The 20704-nt window shown below is 39.8% G+C and overlaps 1 non-coding gene across 1 annotated transcript; it reads right to left on the bottom strand.

Annotated features, from left to right (window-relative positions):
- Positions 1–20231: 20231 nt before the first annotated feature.
- On the bottom strand, positions 20232–20427 carry LOC131252310 (U2 spliceosomal RNA). Its single transcript, XR_009174339.1, has one exon. It is a non-coding gene; the product is annotated as a U2 spliceosomal RNA (small nuclear RNA).
- Between the last annotated feature and the right edge of the window lie 277 nt (positions 20428–20704).

Raw genomic sequence — 20704 nt, 5'->3', positions numbered from 1 at the left:
AAACTGCTCATCGTTTCCTCATCTGGACCTTCTACCGCTTGGGCAGTTTTTGAGTTACAAAGGATTGCCGTTGAGTAATAAAATGACAATTCAGCCCTCTTACCCATTCTATCCCATCTTTACATGTGAATAGACACGGCCCTTTTGTGATGGTGAGACCACCGTGATGTTTGAGTGAAACCCACCTCATTCACAAGTTTCTCCAGGACCGAAGGATGAGACAGATCTAGCACTCAATTGAGACACTAGCCAAGAAAGAGTGGACAAGTAAAGGCCAACGTATGATGTTTTACTATGTCTCTCTCCTTTTCTTTTTTTTTTTTTTTTTTGGTACCATGAGATCTGCCTGTGCATTGGATTCGCCTGGATTTTGGGGCCATGCTTTTAAATAAGATAAAAAATGGTGGATGGATTGGATTTGAAACAAATATCAAGAAAGTGGGCTTCACATGGATTGAACAGTTGCATGACAGGGTCTGGCAGGCCATTATCCGGCTGTGTAATAATATTAACAATGGGACTGCTTCTATGATGGTACGACCCGCCGTGACGTTTGAGAGATATCCACCATGTTCATAAGTTTGGTCAGGTAAAGGACTGAGAGATGAGCTAGATCCAACACTCAAGTGGGTCACAACCAAAGAAAGAGTAGACTGTTAGAGGCTATTGTCCTGCGTTTGCTTGTTGTGGGATCCACCTATCCATTGGATCAGCCTTGATTTCGGGCCCATGACCTAAAATGAGATCAATAAAATGGTGGATGGGTTAGATTTGTTACAAGCATAACGAAAGTTGGCTCCACCTAAATTCAAGCGGTTGCATGATAATTGTTCAGGGCGGATAAAGTTTTTAATGGGTGTTACCCTCACCGTGGGGCCCACATTGATGAATGTGTTATATATTCACATTGTCCAACCGTTTTTTCAGCTCATTTTAAGATGTGATACCAAAATTTAAGCATATCCAAATGTCAAGTGGACTACACTAGAAACAATGGTGATTGAATGCCCATCCGTAGAAACTTCCTAGAGTTCACCATAATTTTTATTTGCCATCCAACCAATTAATAAGTTCAAACAGACCTGGATGAAGGCAAAATACAAAGATAGCTTGATCGGAAATTTCTATGGCCAAGAAATTTTTTTAATGGTCAGTCACCACTGTTTCCAGTGGTATGGTCCACCTGAGATTTGGATCTGCTTAAATCTTAAAATAGTGTCCTAAAATGAGCTGAAAAAAAGAGAGGAAGGATTGCATGTATGTATACAACAAATCCCTCAATGTGGCCCTACACGGTCAAGTGTTACCCAATGGGTGTTGTGTCAGAATGTAGTAGGGATGGGGGAGCATATTAGGTGGCCCCGGGCCTCACCCAAGATTGCTGCCATTACAGTGGGGCCTCTGTATCCACTTTGTCCATCTATTTCTCTAGATCATTTTAGTGCGTGAAATGGAAAATGAGGCAGATCTAAATCTCAAGTAGACCATACCATAGGAAACAGTGGTGATTGAACATACCACTATTAAAAACTTCTTACGTTACGCTATAATGTTTCGATAGCGTTTATTTACCATTCAACCTGTAGATATAGTCACATAAACCCGGATGAAGGGAAAAAACAATTATTAGCTTGATCCAAAACTTTTGTGACCTATTCTTGGGCCTGTTTGGGAGCGTGGATTTGAAACCCCCTAGATTCGGAATCCCCAGGATTGGAAAACCCAGGATTTGCAATCCTCATCGTGTGTTTGGCACCCTGGAGTGTGAATCAACTTTAATCCAAAAATACCTATGCATGATAGATTTACAAGGGTTTCAATTTAATTACTAAATCAACTTTAATATTTCTAATTAGTGAGATATATAATTTTTGACACTATGGTTGTGATAAGCCCGCTGAAATATATGCTTTGCCTGAAAATGATGAAATTCCAAGTCTTAGATGGACCGCAAGCACAAGATCATGTCTGAGTGACTAACCAATGATCTTTAATCGTTGATTAATAGGGACATTGTTTGGATGGTGCTAATTTACATGGACAATGTTTGGATGATCATCATTAGTGAGCCATGTGCCCAATAGAATGATAGTGTACAGTGACACACATGTCACACCAGCAACGATTGAAATGATTTTAGTTGTAATCCAAGCTCTCATTGTGCAAACCCCCTCAAAGAGGGGATTAGAAACCCCCTAGATTTGTAAACCCCAGTTACTTTATGTGCCAAACAACTAAGAAGATTTGAAACCCCCTCCAATCCCCTCCAATCCACAGTGCCAAACGACCCTATAAGTTGTTAATTGTCAGTCACCACGGTTTCCTATGTTACGGTGCATCTAATATTTTTATTTGCTTCATTTTTGTGATCATGCCATAAAATGATATGATAAAACCAATGGACAACATATAAAATACATGCATCAAGGTGGGCCCCACAGTAACGGCCGCACCATCTTGGGTGAGTTGGGACTCGGCTTTGGTAGTGATCACTCCAGTGCCGAGCTCAGTACTAGTTTGTGGTGGAAAAGCACTGTGAGCCACACCATGATGCATGTGTCTTATATATGCTGTCCATTTATTTAGAGATCTCATTATAGGATATGAATCCAAAAATGTGGTAAATCCAATGCTCGGGTGGACCACACCATATGAAATAGAGGTGATTGAATGCACACCATTAAAAACTTCCCAGGGCCTACTGTAATGTTTATTCGCCATCCAACCTATTCACTGGGCAATGCATTAGATGAAGGGAAAATACAAATATCAGCTTTATACAAAACTTTTGTAGCCCTAATTTGTTTTTAATGGGTGGGCGTTTCCTGTGGTGTGGTTCACCTAAGATTTCCACGTCTCATTCTTGTCTCGTGGCATAAAATGATTGGAAAAATAGATAGATGGTGTGGATAAAACACATACATCATGGTTGGGCTATAGAGCTTTTTCCATCACTTCGGTGCCAGAGGGTTCATTACCGATTAGGAGTCCGTACGTCCATCTCCATGGACCGGGATTGCCCAGTGAAGCACACACGCCGGACGACTTGGATTGTGCAGTGAAGCACACACTACCACGTTGGTAGAGTGATGACGTGGCAAGTTTTTGTGAGCCCCACTATGATGTATGAATTACATCCGCACTGTCTATCCATTTTTGGGGATCATTTTAGGCATGAGCCGCACAAAATTTTTCCATGACAACACAGCAAGGAGATGGTGGTGTGTGCTACGCTGTAATCCAAGTCAAATGGAGATGGCTTCCATGATGGTGGGGTCCGCTATGATGTTTGAGAGAAATCCACACAGTTCACAAGTTTGGCTATGTAATTTTACCTATGCATGGTTGAATGATGAGCTAGATCCAGCGGTTAACCGGGCCATAAGTGAAGAAAGAGTGGATTGTTAAGGGCCACTGTCCGATATTTTCCTATTGTGGGATCCACTTGTTCAATCGATCTACCTGAATTTTAGACCAATGCCCTAAAATGAAATGAAGAAAATGATGAATGTTCACAATCCCAAGTGTAGGGTCACGATGTAATAATAACTCGATAAGACCGAGGTTGAATCCATAGGGACTAAACTTGTACGTATTCTGAAAATTACTAGAACTAGAAAAAGATCTAAATTGAAATCTGAATAATTGAGAGTAATGGTGAATAATGTTGATTAAAACTTATAAATTTAAAGGTGAGAACTAGGGTGCCAAGGATCCATTTGTAACTTTCAAGATGCTACCTTACTTGATTCAAGGAACACAATTGGAATTAAAGTCTTATTTTATCTAATTGGAAGATAAAGCAATTTAAATCAAATATGAACTTTTCATTGACCTAATTCTCATTGGAGGAGAATTATGATGATTGGAAGGGATTCCATCACCCTACCATACCTAGGAGACGATGATGAACAACGAAATTTACCAATCTCACAATCTCAAAATAGGAAAAGAAGATATCCAAAACTATAACAATATCTATTGTAATTTGAGTCACAATAAACCATAAAAAACTGAAAATATTCATTTAATATCAAAATAGAAATCAATGAGATTCAATAAGAATAAAAATCAAAGCAAGATAATCATCAACACACTACAAGCTTCACCTCTTAGCTCTAGCTAAGAGGTTTAGCCAACAATAGACATGATTGAAACCAAATCTCTTAAACAAAGTATGAAAAATAAACTAGGGAAGAAGAAAAACTCTTCGGCGGCTACTCTACCCTTATGTATTCTCATTAAGACCTTTTCAAACCCTACAAGATGCTTTGGAGCATCTTAGGGAGTCCTATTTATAGTTGTGGAACTCCAACTTTTGCACCGAGTTGGAAAAATCTAGAAATCGCTTCAAATTTACGCACTCTGCGCAGTTTCCCAAAATATACTTTCAGAACTTTCCTCTTTTATACTCAGAGTTTCAGAATATGCTTTTTCAGGAATATGTTTTTTTAGGACAATTTTTAGAATTTTTTTTTCTTTACTTTAAATCTTTGATTCTCTTCATTCATCACTTGGTTTCGGCATGCGACTTTCAAATATCCAAATCTTCATTTAATAATCTTTTGAGCATAAATCTTCCTTTTGACATTAATTTCACCTTAAGCTCTCGAAATCACCTCACACATAAAAACATGCACAATTAAATCAATTAAGTACCATCATGTTTATAAAAACAAGGTATAAATAGGGGAAAAAATGTAATATTTCACGCTCAACACACCCCCTAATCAGCATTTTGTTAGTCCTGAGCAAAACATGCGTGAAGTGATTTTCAATCTTCAATATTTAGATCACTTTCAGAAAATAATCTTTTGTGCAATTAAGTATGAATGAGTACAATCTAAAGAAGAGAGAGTGCAATTTTGAAAACCTAGAGCCGAATCACACGAGCAATCTATCAAAAAGTTTATTTATCAATCATTTAAGAGCATAAGTTCATATATCAAAATTTTCCAATGTGCTTAGTGAATTCTATTTACTTTCCATAACATACTACTATTTCATAATGTTAGCCATGCTCATCACCTCAAGTTTTATTGAATAATCAAGTACCAATTCCGAACTTATTGCATTTTCCTGCATTTTTCAGTTTTTGATTTTATATCGACGGTCCCTTTTATTTATTCATTCTTTTCAGACTTTTCATTCATTTTCAGTCTTTTCATCATACATGATTTTTTTGTCGATCTCTCTATTTTTTAATTGGTTCTTTTCATCTTTTTAAGGTGGATAAAATTCTCCAAACTTAATTATCAATATCTATCAATAATACACATACTAACAATGAAAATTTTTAGTACAATTCACAGAAAGCAATTTGAATGTGGCTTGTGACTTAGATTAACATGATATTCAAACTTCATCTTAATCGATTAAATGAAAGAACTTAAGTGATAGTCTTACTTACTTGATCAAACTCCAACAATTTTAAATTTAATCTCTTATCTTATCATTATACTCAAAGCATTCTTAATTCTACAAATTATCATTTCTCAAACATGTTTTTAGCTTGAAAAACTGAAAATTTTCACAATTTTTACTCAAAATTAAGAAAATACGGATTAGTTTACCTAATCCACACCCCAACCTAAAACCTACATTGTCCTCAATGGAAAAGATATGAACATGCAATGCACATGAGACAACGAAAAGAAATGTGAAGTGATGGGAGGATAATACATGAAGCAGGAGAATTGAAGCTTTTTCAAAGTTCTTAACATGAAGAGGGGTTAGCACGAAGACTAAACAAACTGAAATTAAACTATACTAATCCTAAATCATATGAAAGTAATAAACCTAACTACACCTCCGTCAGATTAGTAGGTCAATCCTGGTACACAGGATCAGTTCGAGTCATGGACATATCTTTTGAATCAAACTTCTCTACAAATGGCTTGATACGATGTCCATTCACTTTGAAAACATTGCCATTCGTCAAATTCTTTATCTCGATGGCCCCATAAGGATAGACATTAGTAAAAATGAAGGGACCGGTACAACGAGATTAAAGTTTACTAAAAAAAAATGTAACTGAAAATTGTACAGAAGGACTTTTTGACCGGTTATGAATGATTTTCGAAGGATGTTCCTATCATGGAATACCTTCATCCTGTCTTTGTAAATTCTCGAGTTCTCATAAGCATCGTTCTGGATTTCTTCGAGTTCATTCAATTGAAGTTTATGCAGTGAGCCAGTATTGTTTAAATTAAAGTTCAAAATTTTGATAGCCCAGTAGGTTCTATGCTCCAGCTCCACAGGTAGGTGGAAAGCTTTCCCATAAATGAGTCTAAAGGGAGACATTCGAATGGGGGTTTTAAAAGCTGTACAGTAAGCCCATAAGGCATCAGTCAAGCGAATTGACCAATCCTTATGGTCAGGGTTAACTGTTTTTTCAGAATTTGTTTAATTTCCCTGTTGAAAATCTCGGCTTGCCCGCTTGTCTGCGGGTGGTATGGAGTGCTCACTTTATGAGAGATACCATATTTCTTCATCAAGTTCTCAAATGGTCTATTACAAAAATGTGAACCTCCATCACTAATGATGGCCCGAGGCATTCCGAACCAGGAAATGATATTTTCTTTTAAGAATTGAATGACCGTTTTATGATTATTATTCCGGCACAAGATCGCTTCGACCCATTTAGTGACATAGTTTACTACTGACAAAATATAAATATTCCCAAAGGTTTTAGGGAATGGTTCTATGAAATCAATGCCTCAACAATCAAATGCTTCAATGATAATAATGGGGTTCAGAGGTACCATATTTCGACGGGACAACCTTCCCAATTTCTGACAATGCTCACAAGCTTTGTAAAACTCATGAGTATCTCTGAACATCGTAGGCCAATAAAAGCCGCATTGCAAAATTTTAACCGCGGTCTTTTTGGCAGAAAAGTGACTACCACAGGCCTGAGAATGACAAAAGGAGATGACACTCTGATGTTTGTTGTCTGGCACATATCTCCTTAGAATTTGGTCTGGGCAATATTTAAACAAATAAGGATCATCCGAGAAAACTTTGTACCTCGACGAAGAATTTATTCTTATCTTGTGTAGTCCAATATCTTAGCGTGAAACCTGTAGCAAGATAATTTGCAATGTTAGCAAATTAAGGTAGTTGGGAGAGTTCAAACAATTGTTCATCATGGAACATATCATTTATCAGTGTCGGCCCAAGAGAATTAGGGAGGTCAAGTTGAGAAAGGTGGTCGGCCACTACGTTTTCTACTCATTTTTTGTCTCATATTTCAATATCAAATTCTTAGAGTAAGAGGATCCATCTTATGAGGCGGGGCTTGACATCTAACTTAGAAAGAAGATACTTTAGCATCGCATGGTCCGTGTAGATGATGACTTGGATCCGATCAGGTAGGGCCTAAATTTGTCCAAAGAGAACACTACGGCTAAGAGTTCCTTCTTCGTAATAGAGTAGTTTACTTGGGTAGAATTTAGAATTCTACTTGTATAGTTAATAACGTAGGGCTTCTTTTCTTTTCTGTGGCCTAATACCGCTCTAATACTATAGTCAGATGCATCGCACATAATCTCAAAAGGGATGCTTCAATCAGGTGGTTGCATGATAGGTGCGGTAGTTAACATGCCCTTGATCTTAGTAAAAGCTTCTTGGATTGTTTAGTCCACTCGTATGGTACATTCTTTTGAAGTAGATTTCATAAAGGATGAGAGAGATGACTAACGTCCTTTATGAATCTTCTATAGAATCCGGCGTATCCTAGAAAGGAGCGCATGTCATGTACGCTCTTGGATGGAGGTAAGTTAGAGATAAGATTAATTTTTGCCTTGTCTACCTCAATTCCCTTGGAAGAAATTATGTGTCCAAGCACAATTTTCTTGGGAACCATGAAATGACATTTCTCCCAATTCAGAACCAAATTATTTTCCTCGCATCGCTTAACACACACTTAAGATTTTCCAAACACTTGCTGAAGGATGGACGAAAGACAGAAGTCGTTCATGACGACCTCTAAGTATTACCCCACCATGTCAGAAAAAATACTCAACATGCATTGTTGAAAAGTGATGGGGGCATTACACAATCCGAATGACATCATTCGGTAGGAAAATGTACCAAATGGACATGTGAACGTTGTCTTTTCTTGATCTTCAAGGGCTATCTCAATTTAGTTGTAGCCCAAATAGCCGTCAAGGAAGCAATAGTAAGAGTGACCAGCTAGCCTTTCCAAAATTTGATCAATAAAGGGCAAAGAAAAGTGGTCCTTCCTTATGACGGTATTCAATTTTCTATAGTCAATGCACATTCTCCAACTAGCAGTAACTCTAGTTGTATGAGTTCATTATCAACATTAGGTACGATGGTGATTCCGGGCTTCTTAAGAACCACCTGAGTTAGACTCACCCATTGACTGTCGGATATAGGGTATATTATACCCACATCCAACAACTTAAGTACCTCAACCTTAACCACTTCTTTTATATTTAGATTGAGTCGACATTGTGGTTGTCGGGAGGTTTTCGCATTATCCTTAAGATAAATGCGGTGAGTACAAATCAAAGGATCAATTCCCTTGAGGTCCACAATCGACATCCAAGGGCTCCTTTATACTTAATGAGAGTAGAAATAAGCATACTCTCTTGTTCTTGCTCAAGGTGGGAAGAAATCACCACCGGGTATGTCTCATCTTGACCTATGTAAACATATTTGAGATTAGCAGATAAAGGTTTTAGGTCAAGCTTCGGTGCCTTGAGACTAGACGGTAGATGCACTGCATTGGTTTAGGGCAATTTCTCAAATTATGGCCTCCACTGGTTAACTTCAAGTACCGGCGTAGCATTAAGCAAGGCATCCATCTCCACTGGTTAACTGTTGAGGGTCAAATATTGCATATCAGACCCCAGTTATTGCCTAGATTTACGAATGTGGTACTGTTTAACGGCCTGATGTAATCGTGTTTGTGATGCAGAGTGTATTTACGAGTTTGGATTGAAATAGGATGTTAAATGCAGGGATTTAACGCCCATGAGTCACCAAGGCAAGGGACGGACCCCAGGGGACCACGATCGACAAATTTACATGCCAGAGACCCGAGAATTTCTAGAAACTGAAGCTCCAGTGGCCTGAAATTGATACAGAATACAAGATCACAGGGTTCCCACTATCCGTTCAGCTCGAAACTTCATATATGGCCCGAAGACCTTAAATAAGCCGTACACGTCAAATTTCAGTAGTTGGATACCTGTGAAAGTGGTCCAACGGTCAGATCAACCTATGAATTACTGATCTGAGGCCCACCTGATATTCAAAGATGCTTCAAACTCAGGATTAATCCAGTAGATGATATGAGAAAAGATGTGAACAGAACGGATTTCTCACGACCATCATGATGATGGCCCATATGCATCACATGTGTACAGAGTGTATGTGCACTCAACGTGCACCGGATAGAGAAACCCGGTGAAAGTCGGTTTTGACCAACTTCTTTCTCAAAAACGGCAACTGCCGTAACAGCGAAGCATCGCCGTCATCATCGATTGATGCTGTGGACCCCACCCATTGTCCATATGAAGAATCCAAGCCATTCATCAGATCCATAAAGTCCATATTACCAAGGCCTAGGTGGAAGAGTTTCAAAATAACAGCGTCGATGGCGTCTCAGCCCTTTCAACGTAGGTTGAACGGCTGTAAGATTGATCAAAGTGGGCCGCATTACGGACGGCAAAAACCACTTTCCCGACCAAAATTCTAAGTGGAATCAGGTGGACGGCGTAGATTTTCATAGCAACGGCCTAAGTGGACCCCACCAAGCATCAGCGCCAATCCACTCCGCAGGCCCTGTTTACAGCGCGTCTGACCCGGACGCTGCGGGCCATTTTCTCAGACGTGGCCATGATCGGTCCGATGATCCAGGCCGTTCAAAAGCCAGAGAACGGGGTTTTCATCTGTCCTATGAAGTCAGAATTACTAGAAGGGATGAGATCTTCTCTTGATCTCGGATTGAACGCAGCTGTTGATGCGTTTTTGCTGAACAGAGCAAGCGTCCGCGGTCCGGTGCTGCTGCGAGCAGAAGTGCGAAACAAGGTCGGTTCGTCCCATGCAAAATCGACCTCCATCACTCTATAAAGAGGGAGATCAGCAATAGGAAGAGGTGACGGATCGGTTTGGCTTGGACGATTGCACAAGAGAGAGTAGTTGGAGTTTGGTATTTTTTTATTTACTTCTTTTTCTTTTTATTTTATTTTGCTTTGTTTAAGGGATCCAGCCGCATCATGCCTGTGATCGGCTAAACCTCTTAGCTAGGGTTAAGAGGTGAAGCTTGTAGTCTGATGGGAGAGATGTTGTTTATGCCTTTTGTTTAGATTGAAGGGGTTTCTGATTTAATTTTATTTTGGGAATACTTTAATTTTTAATGGCCTATTGTGACTGAAATTACAATGGGTTTGCAATGGCTTTGAGTATTTCTTTTTCCTTATTTTGATTATGACGTCAGGAAGCCCTGTTGTTCACCATCGTCTCCTGGGCATGGTTGGATGTCGGTACCCTTCCTAATCTTCATAATCATCTAAATTGGTTGGTAATTAGTTTAATTCTTTTATTGACTTTGTCTCCTGGGCATGGTTTGGTGATGGAATCCATTCTAATTCATATACCTTTCATCTCTTTAAAATTATATCAGAGGATGTTCAGTTTAATTTCCATGATTCTTGATGCAGGCATAAGATCTCCCTGATCTCTACAAGTGGATCCTCTGAATCCCTAGTTTCCTATCTCTGATTTCTCTTAAGTTTTAGATTAATCTCTCACCATTATTCATCACTTTATATTGGATTTAGATTTCATCTTAAGCTAGTTCTATTTCTACCTAGTTTCAGATAACGTACAAGTATCAGTCCCTTGGGATTCGACCTCGGTCTCACCGAGTTTATTACTACATCACAACCCTATACTTGGGGAGTGAACAAGTTTTTGGCGCCGTTGCCGGGGATTGACGGCTACGTTTTCTGAAATCAACTAGTTTTAGGATTAGTTTAAGATTTGGATTTTTCTAACTTTAGGTTTAGTTTTTCTGATTTCTAGAAACTAATCTGTTTCCTGTTTTGTAGGACCTTAACATTAACTTTTAATTTGGTAATTCTTTTCCAAATCCTCTACTCTTTCTATTTTTAGAATTAGGGTTTGAGTTTTAGAAGTTTTCTAATTCTAGTTCTCTTTTAATTATAGAATTTTCTATTTTCTATTTTTTGATAGTTTTCCCTTTTTGGAAACTAACCCAACTCTTTTGTTTTGTAGGTTGGTAAATTCTTTCTTAATTTCCTCCTTGTTATTTCTAGATTAGGATTTTTTTTTCTAGCAAGTTTCTAATTCTAAACTCTTTTAGACTCTAACTTTATTTCTTATTTTATTTTTAGGAATAATCACTTTCTTTTAAGAATCTCTTCTTTTAAAAACTAGTTCACCTCTATATTCCTTGTTAGGAACTTTCTTTTATTAGACTCTCTATTTCTAGAATTTCACTTATTTTGTTTTGTTTTACAGGTTTTAACTTAGGGACTCCAATTGGGTAACTTCTTTCCAACCCTCTCTTTCTTTCTAGATTTCTTATTTTCTTTCTTAGGATTAGGTTTAGAATTGATTGAGGGCTGCGAGTGTTGCATGCCCAAGTGGGTCCGTGATGACACTCGATGTCTCTTGACCGAAGGAGGATTGGTTGAGGGGTTGACTATCCATCGCAGGACTAGACACCGCTCGAAATCTCCTGAGTTAATTGAAGTTATAGCTGAAGACCAACCTCCTCTACTTCCACCCAGGGTGGAGGATACCCAAGATGAGAATGAGGTGCATCAGACACCCCCGCCTCGTACTTTACGAGATTATCTACAACCGGCGGGAGTGAGTACGCCCTCATGCATGATTTTTCTTGAAAACACAGGACAAATGGACATCAAGCCAGGAGTTATCCAACTCCTTCCCAAATTCCATGGACTTGAATCAGAAAGTCCATCTTTACATTTGAAAGAGTTCGATGAGATTATAGTTACATTATATTTTCCTAATGTATCTGAGGATACAATCAGGCTGAAACTCTTTCCTTTTTCCTTAAAAGAGAAGGCTAAGACGTGGTTACATTCACTACGTCCTAGATCCATTGGCACATAGAACGACATGCAAAGGGAATTTATAAAAAAATTCTTCCCACATCATAAAATGATTACCTTCAGAAAAGCAACCATGAACTTTGCCCAAAAGGAAGATGAAACATTCTTCCAATGTTGGGAAATGTTCAAAGATTTGGTCAGTTCATGCCCACAACACGGATTTGAAACGTGGCGCATTACAAATTTTTTCTACGATGGACTAACATCTTCCATGCGCCAAATGGTCGAGACAATGTGTAATGGAGAGTTCATTAATAAAGATATCGACGAGGTATGGGACTACCTCGACAGTCTGGCTGAAAAAACACAATCTTGGGACTATTACCCAAAATCAAACACCACGTCTAGACCAACTCAATCTAAGGAGAAAGGCAGAATGTATCTCCTGAAAGAAGAAGATGATCTCAATTATAAAGTGAATAATCTCATAAGAAAATTTGAGGCCATGGAAGGAAAGAAGGATAAGGTCAATGAAATTGTTTGCGGCATCTGTGATTGCAACATTCACACAACTGAAAACTGTCCTACAATACCTGCCTTTTGAGGAGTGTTGAATGAACAAGCCAATGCCGTAAACAACTATCAAAGACCTTTTACTGGACCTAACTCCAATACGTACAATCCTGGTTGGAAAAATCATCCAAACTTTAGTTGGAGGAATGGACAAACGGTTACCCCTCAAGGTTTCTTCAATCAAAATCCAAATTAATTGAAACCTCAAGAGGAACCGGTTCAAAATTCCATACAAGAGCTGGCTCAGGCAATGCGAGGATTTACAGAATTTATGCAAAAGATAGATTCTCGTATGACGGTTATAGAAAAGGGGATGCTTCCTGCACAACCTCTCCCCAATCCTAAACCGCAGTATGGGATTAGTGATCCCAGCTCTTCAAATCAGATGTGGCACGCTAAATCCATCACCACTCTTAGGAGTGGAAAGATCATTGATAAAACTCTTCCGGTTAGCCCCGAAAAGCCTCAAGAACCAGAAGAGGACAACAATGATGGATCTAGTGATGACCCACAAAATTTAGAATCGAAACTTCTAGAGAAGCCAGTTGCTCCGTTCCTCCAACGGTTGGTTGCACCAAAACGTCTTTCTAACTCTCAGGATATTCTGGAGGTGCTGAAATAAGTGAAAGTTAAACATTCATCTACTTGATGTCGTGAAACAGATTCCTTCATATGCTAAATTTTTGAAAGACTTATGCACGACTAAAAGACGGCAAAGTATTCAAAAGAAAATCTTCTTGACTGAGAAAGTGAGTGCCATCCTGAAGCAAGACGTGCCGTAGAAATTCAAGGATCCTGGTAGCCCAACCATATCATGTCAAATTGTTGTGTAGTCATATGATTCTTACCATACTATTATCTGTTTTACCGTCGGCAATTGCACCAAAATCCTTCACATTGAAAACTTTCACCGGTACAGTGGCTTTGGCCACCCATGCCAACAAGAACGACAAGCAAGCTATTTGAAGATTCAATTTCGAATACATCTCTTGAATCAAGAACGATGTGTTTTGAGAATGTGATTTCTTCTGTTTTAAGGATGGAATGAGAGCTTCCATTTGTATTGGGTATTTATAGTGCTGGAGGAGGATCGTCACCTCTACTTCTCTAACTTCTGTTAGTTTTTTTTCAATTTCTAACCACTTACCTTCCTTTCCATGTAAGGGATACATCCATGGCATCATGGTAATCATGACATGAAAAGTGGTATGGTCCAGATATCTCCATCCCCATATCCTTGGCAGCAGAAGATGGGGACCATGGATCTAGCATGCCCTGCCATTGATTAGCTGTTGTTGAAAACTAAGGCAAAAATAAAATGGATGATAATAGCTATCTGACTGGGGCCTTTTAAATGGACGGTAGAAACCAAAAGTACTCAAGAATGGACATTTGGTGGGGTAAGCTGAGAGAAAATTATGACAAGGATTATCTTATTGATGTGGGTTTTTGAACCATAGACCGCCTATGGCAGGGATAACAACATGGACGGTCCTGATCTACTGTTTAACTTGCCACCTGTGTAGCTGCAGTGGGCGCCTATTGGTTTGGTCCCTGTTGTATCGTTTTCGGTATAACATTTCCCTATTCTTAGATTCTGCTTGTAGTTGTAGTTGACTACTTACAAAACCACTTCCATTTCTGGTTTCCAGCTCTCCCTCTCTCTACCTTCGCCTAGTTGCCGAAACTATTCATTCGGCTGTATGGACTACATTCCAAAAAACCAAAGTGGTTGCAGTATGGTATTCACTTGATCAGTGGGCCACAAATGAACTTTTAACACAGTAGACCAAAATAAATGAATTCTTGTTTTTTTAAAGAACCATGCTTCGAGCTCAAGAGTCTACTCACAAAAGATAAATGGCTAGGGCAGGCTGGCCGTCATGCGTCGCTTAAATTCTAAGCTGTGGCCTACTCCTAGTCGGGCTAAAAAGGTCTCGCCCCTCCCTTAGCCTTATCAGGCTAGGTTGGGCCAGAGCTAGCCTTGCATGGATAAGTGTGATATGAGCGAAGGTTTGAAATATTCTAAAGCTAACTTTTTTTTGGTGGTATCCCCACTACCCATAAACATTCTCATCTTATAAATAGTTTGGATAATAGAAACATGACCCCAAATTTAAAAATTGCCTTGGAACTATACATGAACATTGAATGGGACCTCACAAGTGTTTCAAATTGTCCACATATATATATATGGATGTATACTGTCATGCCCCGAACTCGGAAACCGGGCTCACAAAATTTTCGATCGCCGAATCCGGCGCCGATAGCCTCCGTAGAACCTCATCCTCGGATCCCGGCACCCATTCACCGGGTTTCGATCCTAGGAGACTACAAGGAGGGTTTCAAATCATCAGTCTGAATCATAATGAGCATAACAAAAAGCATAACCCACAAACAATAACCACAAGAACACCACCACAAAATCCACTATGATCAAAAACTTTTTGTACAATACAACAGAAAGGGAAAATACAATGTAGTGCAAAAGATAGAAACTTCAAAGCTCGTCTGCACGGTCCAACTACGGCAAGATTATGGCTGCGACTGCGTCCTGGCGTCACCTGCACGCATCAATCGTGTATAAGCTTATAGAAAGCTTAGAGGGTGGTGTAAGTATGTGCGCGCGTGCTCAAAATGCAAGGTCAGAGTAATGCGGAATCATGGTGATGAGCACATGAATGCAATCAGCCGTACTAAGGCTATGCGGTGCAAGATATGAATGCTATCAGCCATAACACAGCCATACGATGTGAGATGCAACTCAAGCATGCCAAACCTCATCATATATCAGTACAGTTCTCATTCTGAATAATCACCGGGGTTCAATATACTCCAAATGGCACTGTCGCTCTCCTAGTCGCATAGTCCAAGTGAGCGTAAGAAACCTCACTATCCGCCTGACCAATAGTCTGCCAATACCTATCCGGCACGTCGATAGTGGACCCATTCGCAAGCTGGTCAAACTCAGCCTAGTATTGCCCCCTACCCTCGGGTGAGTAAGGCCACACTCCTTTCCAACCGACCACGACACAGTGGGAGACGCGGTCTCCTGGTATTCGGCCCTCGTGCGCTCATATATCCACTCGGTCTCGACGTTGGAGTCATCCTCTAGTACCATCGGGTTCAGGGATTTTCACCCAGGGACGTCTATGGCGCCCGTATGCTAGAACCAAATATTTTCGGTTTCCAATCCTGCCATCCACGATGTGTCTGTGGAGGCCATGGCCCTGATGTGGCTAGGGCATACAGTAACTACAATCACACAAATGCAAGTGCATGAATCACACTATCAGTCATGCAACAGCCCTGTATATACCATGCACTTATACGAGGCGATTCCGCCTATCAGGGAGCCCATAAACAGTCTATCCAAAGGTATATGGTATGATCGGTCACTCCTCACATCAGGCATACATATGGTGTGAATGATCATGAATCATGGATCTATACTAAACATGTATAAAGAGATGGGCTCTAGGTATAATGGAGATGGCCCTAGACGGCCTACTTACCATAATTATGGGCCTATCAGTGGGCCTTAGGGAGAGTTATAATGCGGACACTTAACCAACATTATCCATTCAATGTGGACATCAAACCAACATTGCTCCCAAGGAATGGCCTTCCATGAATCACACATTGTAATGGGCCTTTTGTACATCTAATTGGGCCTTGACCCAAGGACCCAAATACATCAAATGGGCTACATAACATGAGCCCCATATCTATATCAAGGTGGACCTCAACAAGGACCACTAATACATGAAGATGGGCCTCCACAATGGGCCTTAGATTATCTTCAACATAGTTGGACAGTTGGATGAAACGCATACATCATGATGGAGCCCACACTATTAGAGGGCGTGGTTTACAATACATACATAGGCGGGTCTCAAGTAGGACTCACCATAATGCTTGTTCTCCACCCAGCCTAGGGCCCAATATAATATTTATTTTCCACCCAACTTAGGGCCCATTATAATGTTTATTTTCCACCCAACTGTTCATAAGGTCACGTGGACCAGGGTAGGGCCCACTAAAATATTTATTATCATCCAATCTATTTATAAAGTCACGTGGGCCTGAATAGGGCCCACTGTAATGTTGGTTTTCCATACAACCTGTTGATAGGTCGTGTGGACTAGGGGCCCACTGAAATGTTTATTTAACGTCCAACCTGTTCACAGGTCCACGCAGGAAGGGAGGGCCCACCGCCCTACCGAAATGCTTATTTTTCATCTAACCTATTGAGCCGGTCACGTGGGCAGGGAGCCCACTGTAATTTTTATTTGCCATCCAATTGCTCATAAGGTCACTGGACCTTGGGAAAACCGGGGCCCACCGAAATGTGGTTCACAAATTCAGCCCATTCATTGTGTGTGTCCCACAAATGTAAGGGTCCAATTCAAGTTTCAATCGCATCCAAAACTCAGGTAGGTCCCACCAACGATTTTATATGTTTTAGGCATGTCTTCACATGATTTTAGATGGTATGGCCCGCCTGAGTTCCGTTTTCGGCTGAGTTTTTGGATGAACGGCTGGTCCGAGGGGACCCATCAAATGCATGGTGCGGATGGCCGAAAAACATCGACATGGGGCCCATAGTTGGGCTGTGAGGGCCTGCTCGGTTCGCCCGCCCGCCCTCTGACAGCGGCAGCAGCAGATGCTGCTGACTCTGGTTACATTTTTTTTTTTTTGAAAATCAGTGATCCGGTGGTTTTTGATAGATGAGGCCCACCACAGATGAATCCATTCCAGCCATTGGTCCCTGTGGCTCGATACAAACCCATAGAGTCCAATATTGGGCTGTTTCAGATATACAGGAGCATTAGGGAGTAAATCAAAGGCAGGAAACTCGTTCGTTATGCTATGGCCCACCATAAGTTCAGATTGAGATCATTTTTCGGCTCAACGCCTAAAATGATCTGTGAAATAGGGTGGTCGGCTTGGATTGCATGAAAGCATCAAGGTGGGGCCTGCATGAGTGGCCCACCTCTCCCTTCTCTCTTTTTTTTTTAAAGAACACAAAGGGGCTCGCCCGTCCAGCGTCCAGTGACGCTGGATGGTGTGGATAAACACATGCCTTGTGGTGGGTCCCACATGGACGTGGCCCACCAAATATATATATATATATATATATCATATTATATATATAATACATATTATGTTATATATATTATATATATTATATAAAATATAACATATATCTATATATATATATATATATATATATATATATAAGTATATATATACAAAAAAAAAAGTGCATTGGGCCCATCCAAACAGTGGATGGTGTGGATCATCACCTGTAATAGAGTGGGCCACATCGTCTGATGTAGATGGACGGGGTAGATATAACACATTGGTGGGATTCACACCATTACAAAGAAAGAAAAGGAGAGAGATAGAGAGAGAGATTTACGATGAGGTAGAGGAACCCCGCCACTATGGGCCCTCTAGATTAAATCACATACATCCAAATGGGTCCCACCAACAAGTGGGCCCTAAAATTTAAAATAAAGGAAAATCACCCACCTTATCTTCCTTCTTCTTGGTCCCTTAGACTCCAATGCTCCTTAGCTTTAACTTTGATGGAGGTTGATGGACTTTTGATGGTGGGGATGAGAGATGAGAGGGTGTAGATGGAGGATGGAAGGTGAGCCACACTTGAGAGGGAGAGGAAGCTTGGACGTTTGAGGCTTGGGGTTGCTTGGAGATTTTGAGAAATGAGGGAGAGAAAGAGGATATGGATGGGTGAGGTAAGGTGATGGAGTGATGAGTAATGGGTTGGGTTGAAATTTTTGAAAAGGGGTATGGTTGTTGTTGAAAATGAGAAAAAGAGGAGTGGTGAGGTGGAAAGAGGGTGGACTTTTGAAAAAAGAGGGAATGGGTTGATGTACTTGAGGTATGGTTGCATTTATGGTTGATTGATGGGACTAATTGTGTAGAGATTCCCTCGAAACCCGTAACGCGCGGTGTTTCTTCGGAATAAACGCTGATCGGCATCTTCTTGCCTGGATATCGGTTCGGTGCGCAAGTCACGGCGTTGGAACCGCGGTGACGACGCGATCGCCAAGACATAAGTTTCGGATCGAGCCGACGTCGGTGTGCGGGACCTGGCTTAGGATCGTGCGCAAACGCCGGATACGGTGCGAAGGTTGCCGGAATTTGACCGGAAGGACCGCGGAAGCCAACGGAATAGTATGGATTAGGACACGGGTCTTACATACACACACACATATGTATGCATGTATGTATGTGTGTGTGTGTGCGCGTGCGCATAAGTGTGTGTCAAAGAAACTAGGTTTCTAATGTAAGAAAGTTCAATTATTCTAGATTCTTTTTAAACGTCATTGTTTTTAAACTTGAAAGATGAATAGAAACCAAGAATAGGATAGTGCAATTAGTAGCTCACATAGATCGGAGTTTGTAATATTTCAAGTTTATGAAGTTCTATTTTATTTTATTTATTTATTTATTATTATAATTTTTAAAAGTGAGAATTACCTACATTTAGAAACCAAGGTAAGCTGGCACGATGAGTTAACCCATAACTCATCTGAGTCAACTCTATTTTTAAGCCATACAGGTTAAAAAGGGCTAGTTTTGGTGAGATGACAAAATGGATGCCACACACACCTATTTGAAGCTCTACCCTTTATAGTTTTAGCTTGTAAATGTTTTATTTATTCATTTATTTATTTATTACAAAACTTCAATCAAACATAAATTCTAAAGTTTATAAATAATTCAGTATCTTTTTTAATATTTATGCAAAAGGAGTGAGCAAGGGTATGAACATGTATCATGTTAGATGCATTAATTAAGAACTATAATTAGAGGGTACTATTAAAAGACAAGAAGATCATTGAAAAGTGGAGAATCTTTTTTCAAAACCTGTTAAATGAAAACAACTTGGTAAGTATAGGGATATGAGGAATTGTAAATTCAAATGAAGTGAAAGAGGCTTTGAGAAAGAGGGAAATAAGAAATGCTTCCAAAACATATGGTATACTAATAAAGCTTTAAAAGTTTATGGGAGATACTTGGCCTTTTTGGTTAACAAAGTTATTTAAAATAAACAATCAGATCAAAGAAAATGGAAAATGGCTCGAGATGACATCCTTGAGGATTTGTGGTTCATCATGTCGCACCAACTTATGGATAGTCTGTAGGTCCCACTTGAAATTCCAACAGCCTTAATTGAAATGAGTTTTTATTGGGACTGATTATTTGTGATTTTTTAAATGATCTGACCTATTCAAATAGATACACCGCACCACGACGGAGCTGTCAACCAGAAACAAAATACCCCATTTAAACACTGGCTTTTAGTATTTCAATTCATAAAGGCATTATTTGGAAAAATGAAATTATCAAAGAATTTTGTTGTAATATATAAAAAAAAAAAAAAAAAAAAAAAAAAACCAAGCAATTTACAATGGAAATGATCAATTGACAGCTGCCCACAAACTACCATTTACAGTAGAAACCAGCAATTTAACTTCTAATAAAACTAATGTAAGATTATTTGATGGCCCCCACTAGATTATTGAAAACATTCGTAATTAGCTTTGGGAGGGGTGCGCCAGGCCCATGTAATAGTGCAACACAAGGGCGACACTTGAGAGCCCCAGTAGCAAGCTACTGGGGTGGGCCCTCCCCCACAAGAAATTAATTTAATATCATGTGAGCCAATGACCCACGTATCAGATATTAAACTGATAAGAACAGATACTACACTTGATCTTAGCCAAAAGGCCGAGAAAGGTATGCTTTTCTCATTCACCTACCATCCCTTTTATACTAAGATTACTCTCATCTTCTCTTCCCTCTTCAGTCAGTATGGGACTAAAACTCAAAAGCCTCTCCCTTCTTTCTATTTGTCACACAAGCGCTTGGTTGCGTACTGATGGTGTCATGCCAACCTTTCATGGGCCGTGTGTACGTAGTGACTTTCTAATTAAGAAGTCTTTGCTTGTGCTAACTGTTGGCAGTCTCACGGTAACCTTTTGGGATTGAATGAGGAAAGCATGTTTTCTAGAGTTCCA

This window comes from Magnolia sinica, chromosome 7, assembly GCF_029962835.1.
Source record: "Magnolia sinica isolate HGM2019 chromosome 7, MsV1, whole genome shotgun sequence".
NCBI lineage: Eukaryota > Viridiplantae > Streptophyta > Magnoliopsida > Magnoliales > Magnoliaceae > Magnolia > Magnolia sinica.
The sequence above is the reverse complement of the archived record's forward strand: the minus strand, read 5'-3'. Positions and strand labels throughout refer to the sequence as shown.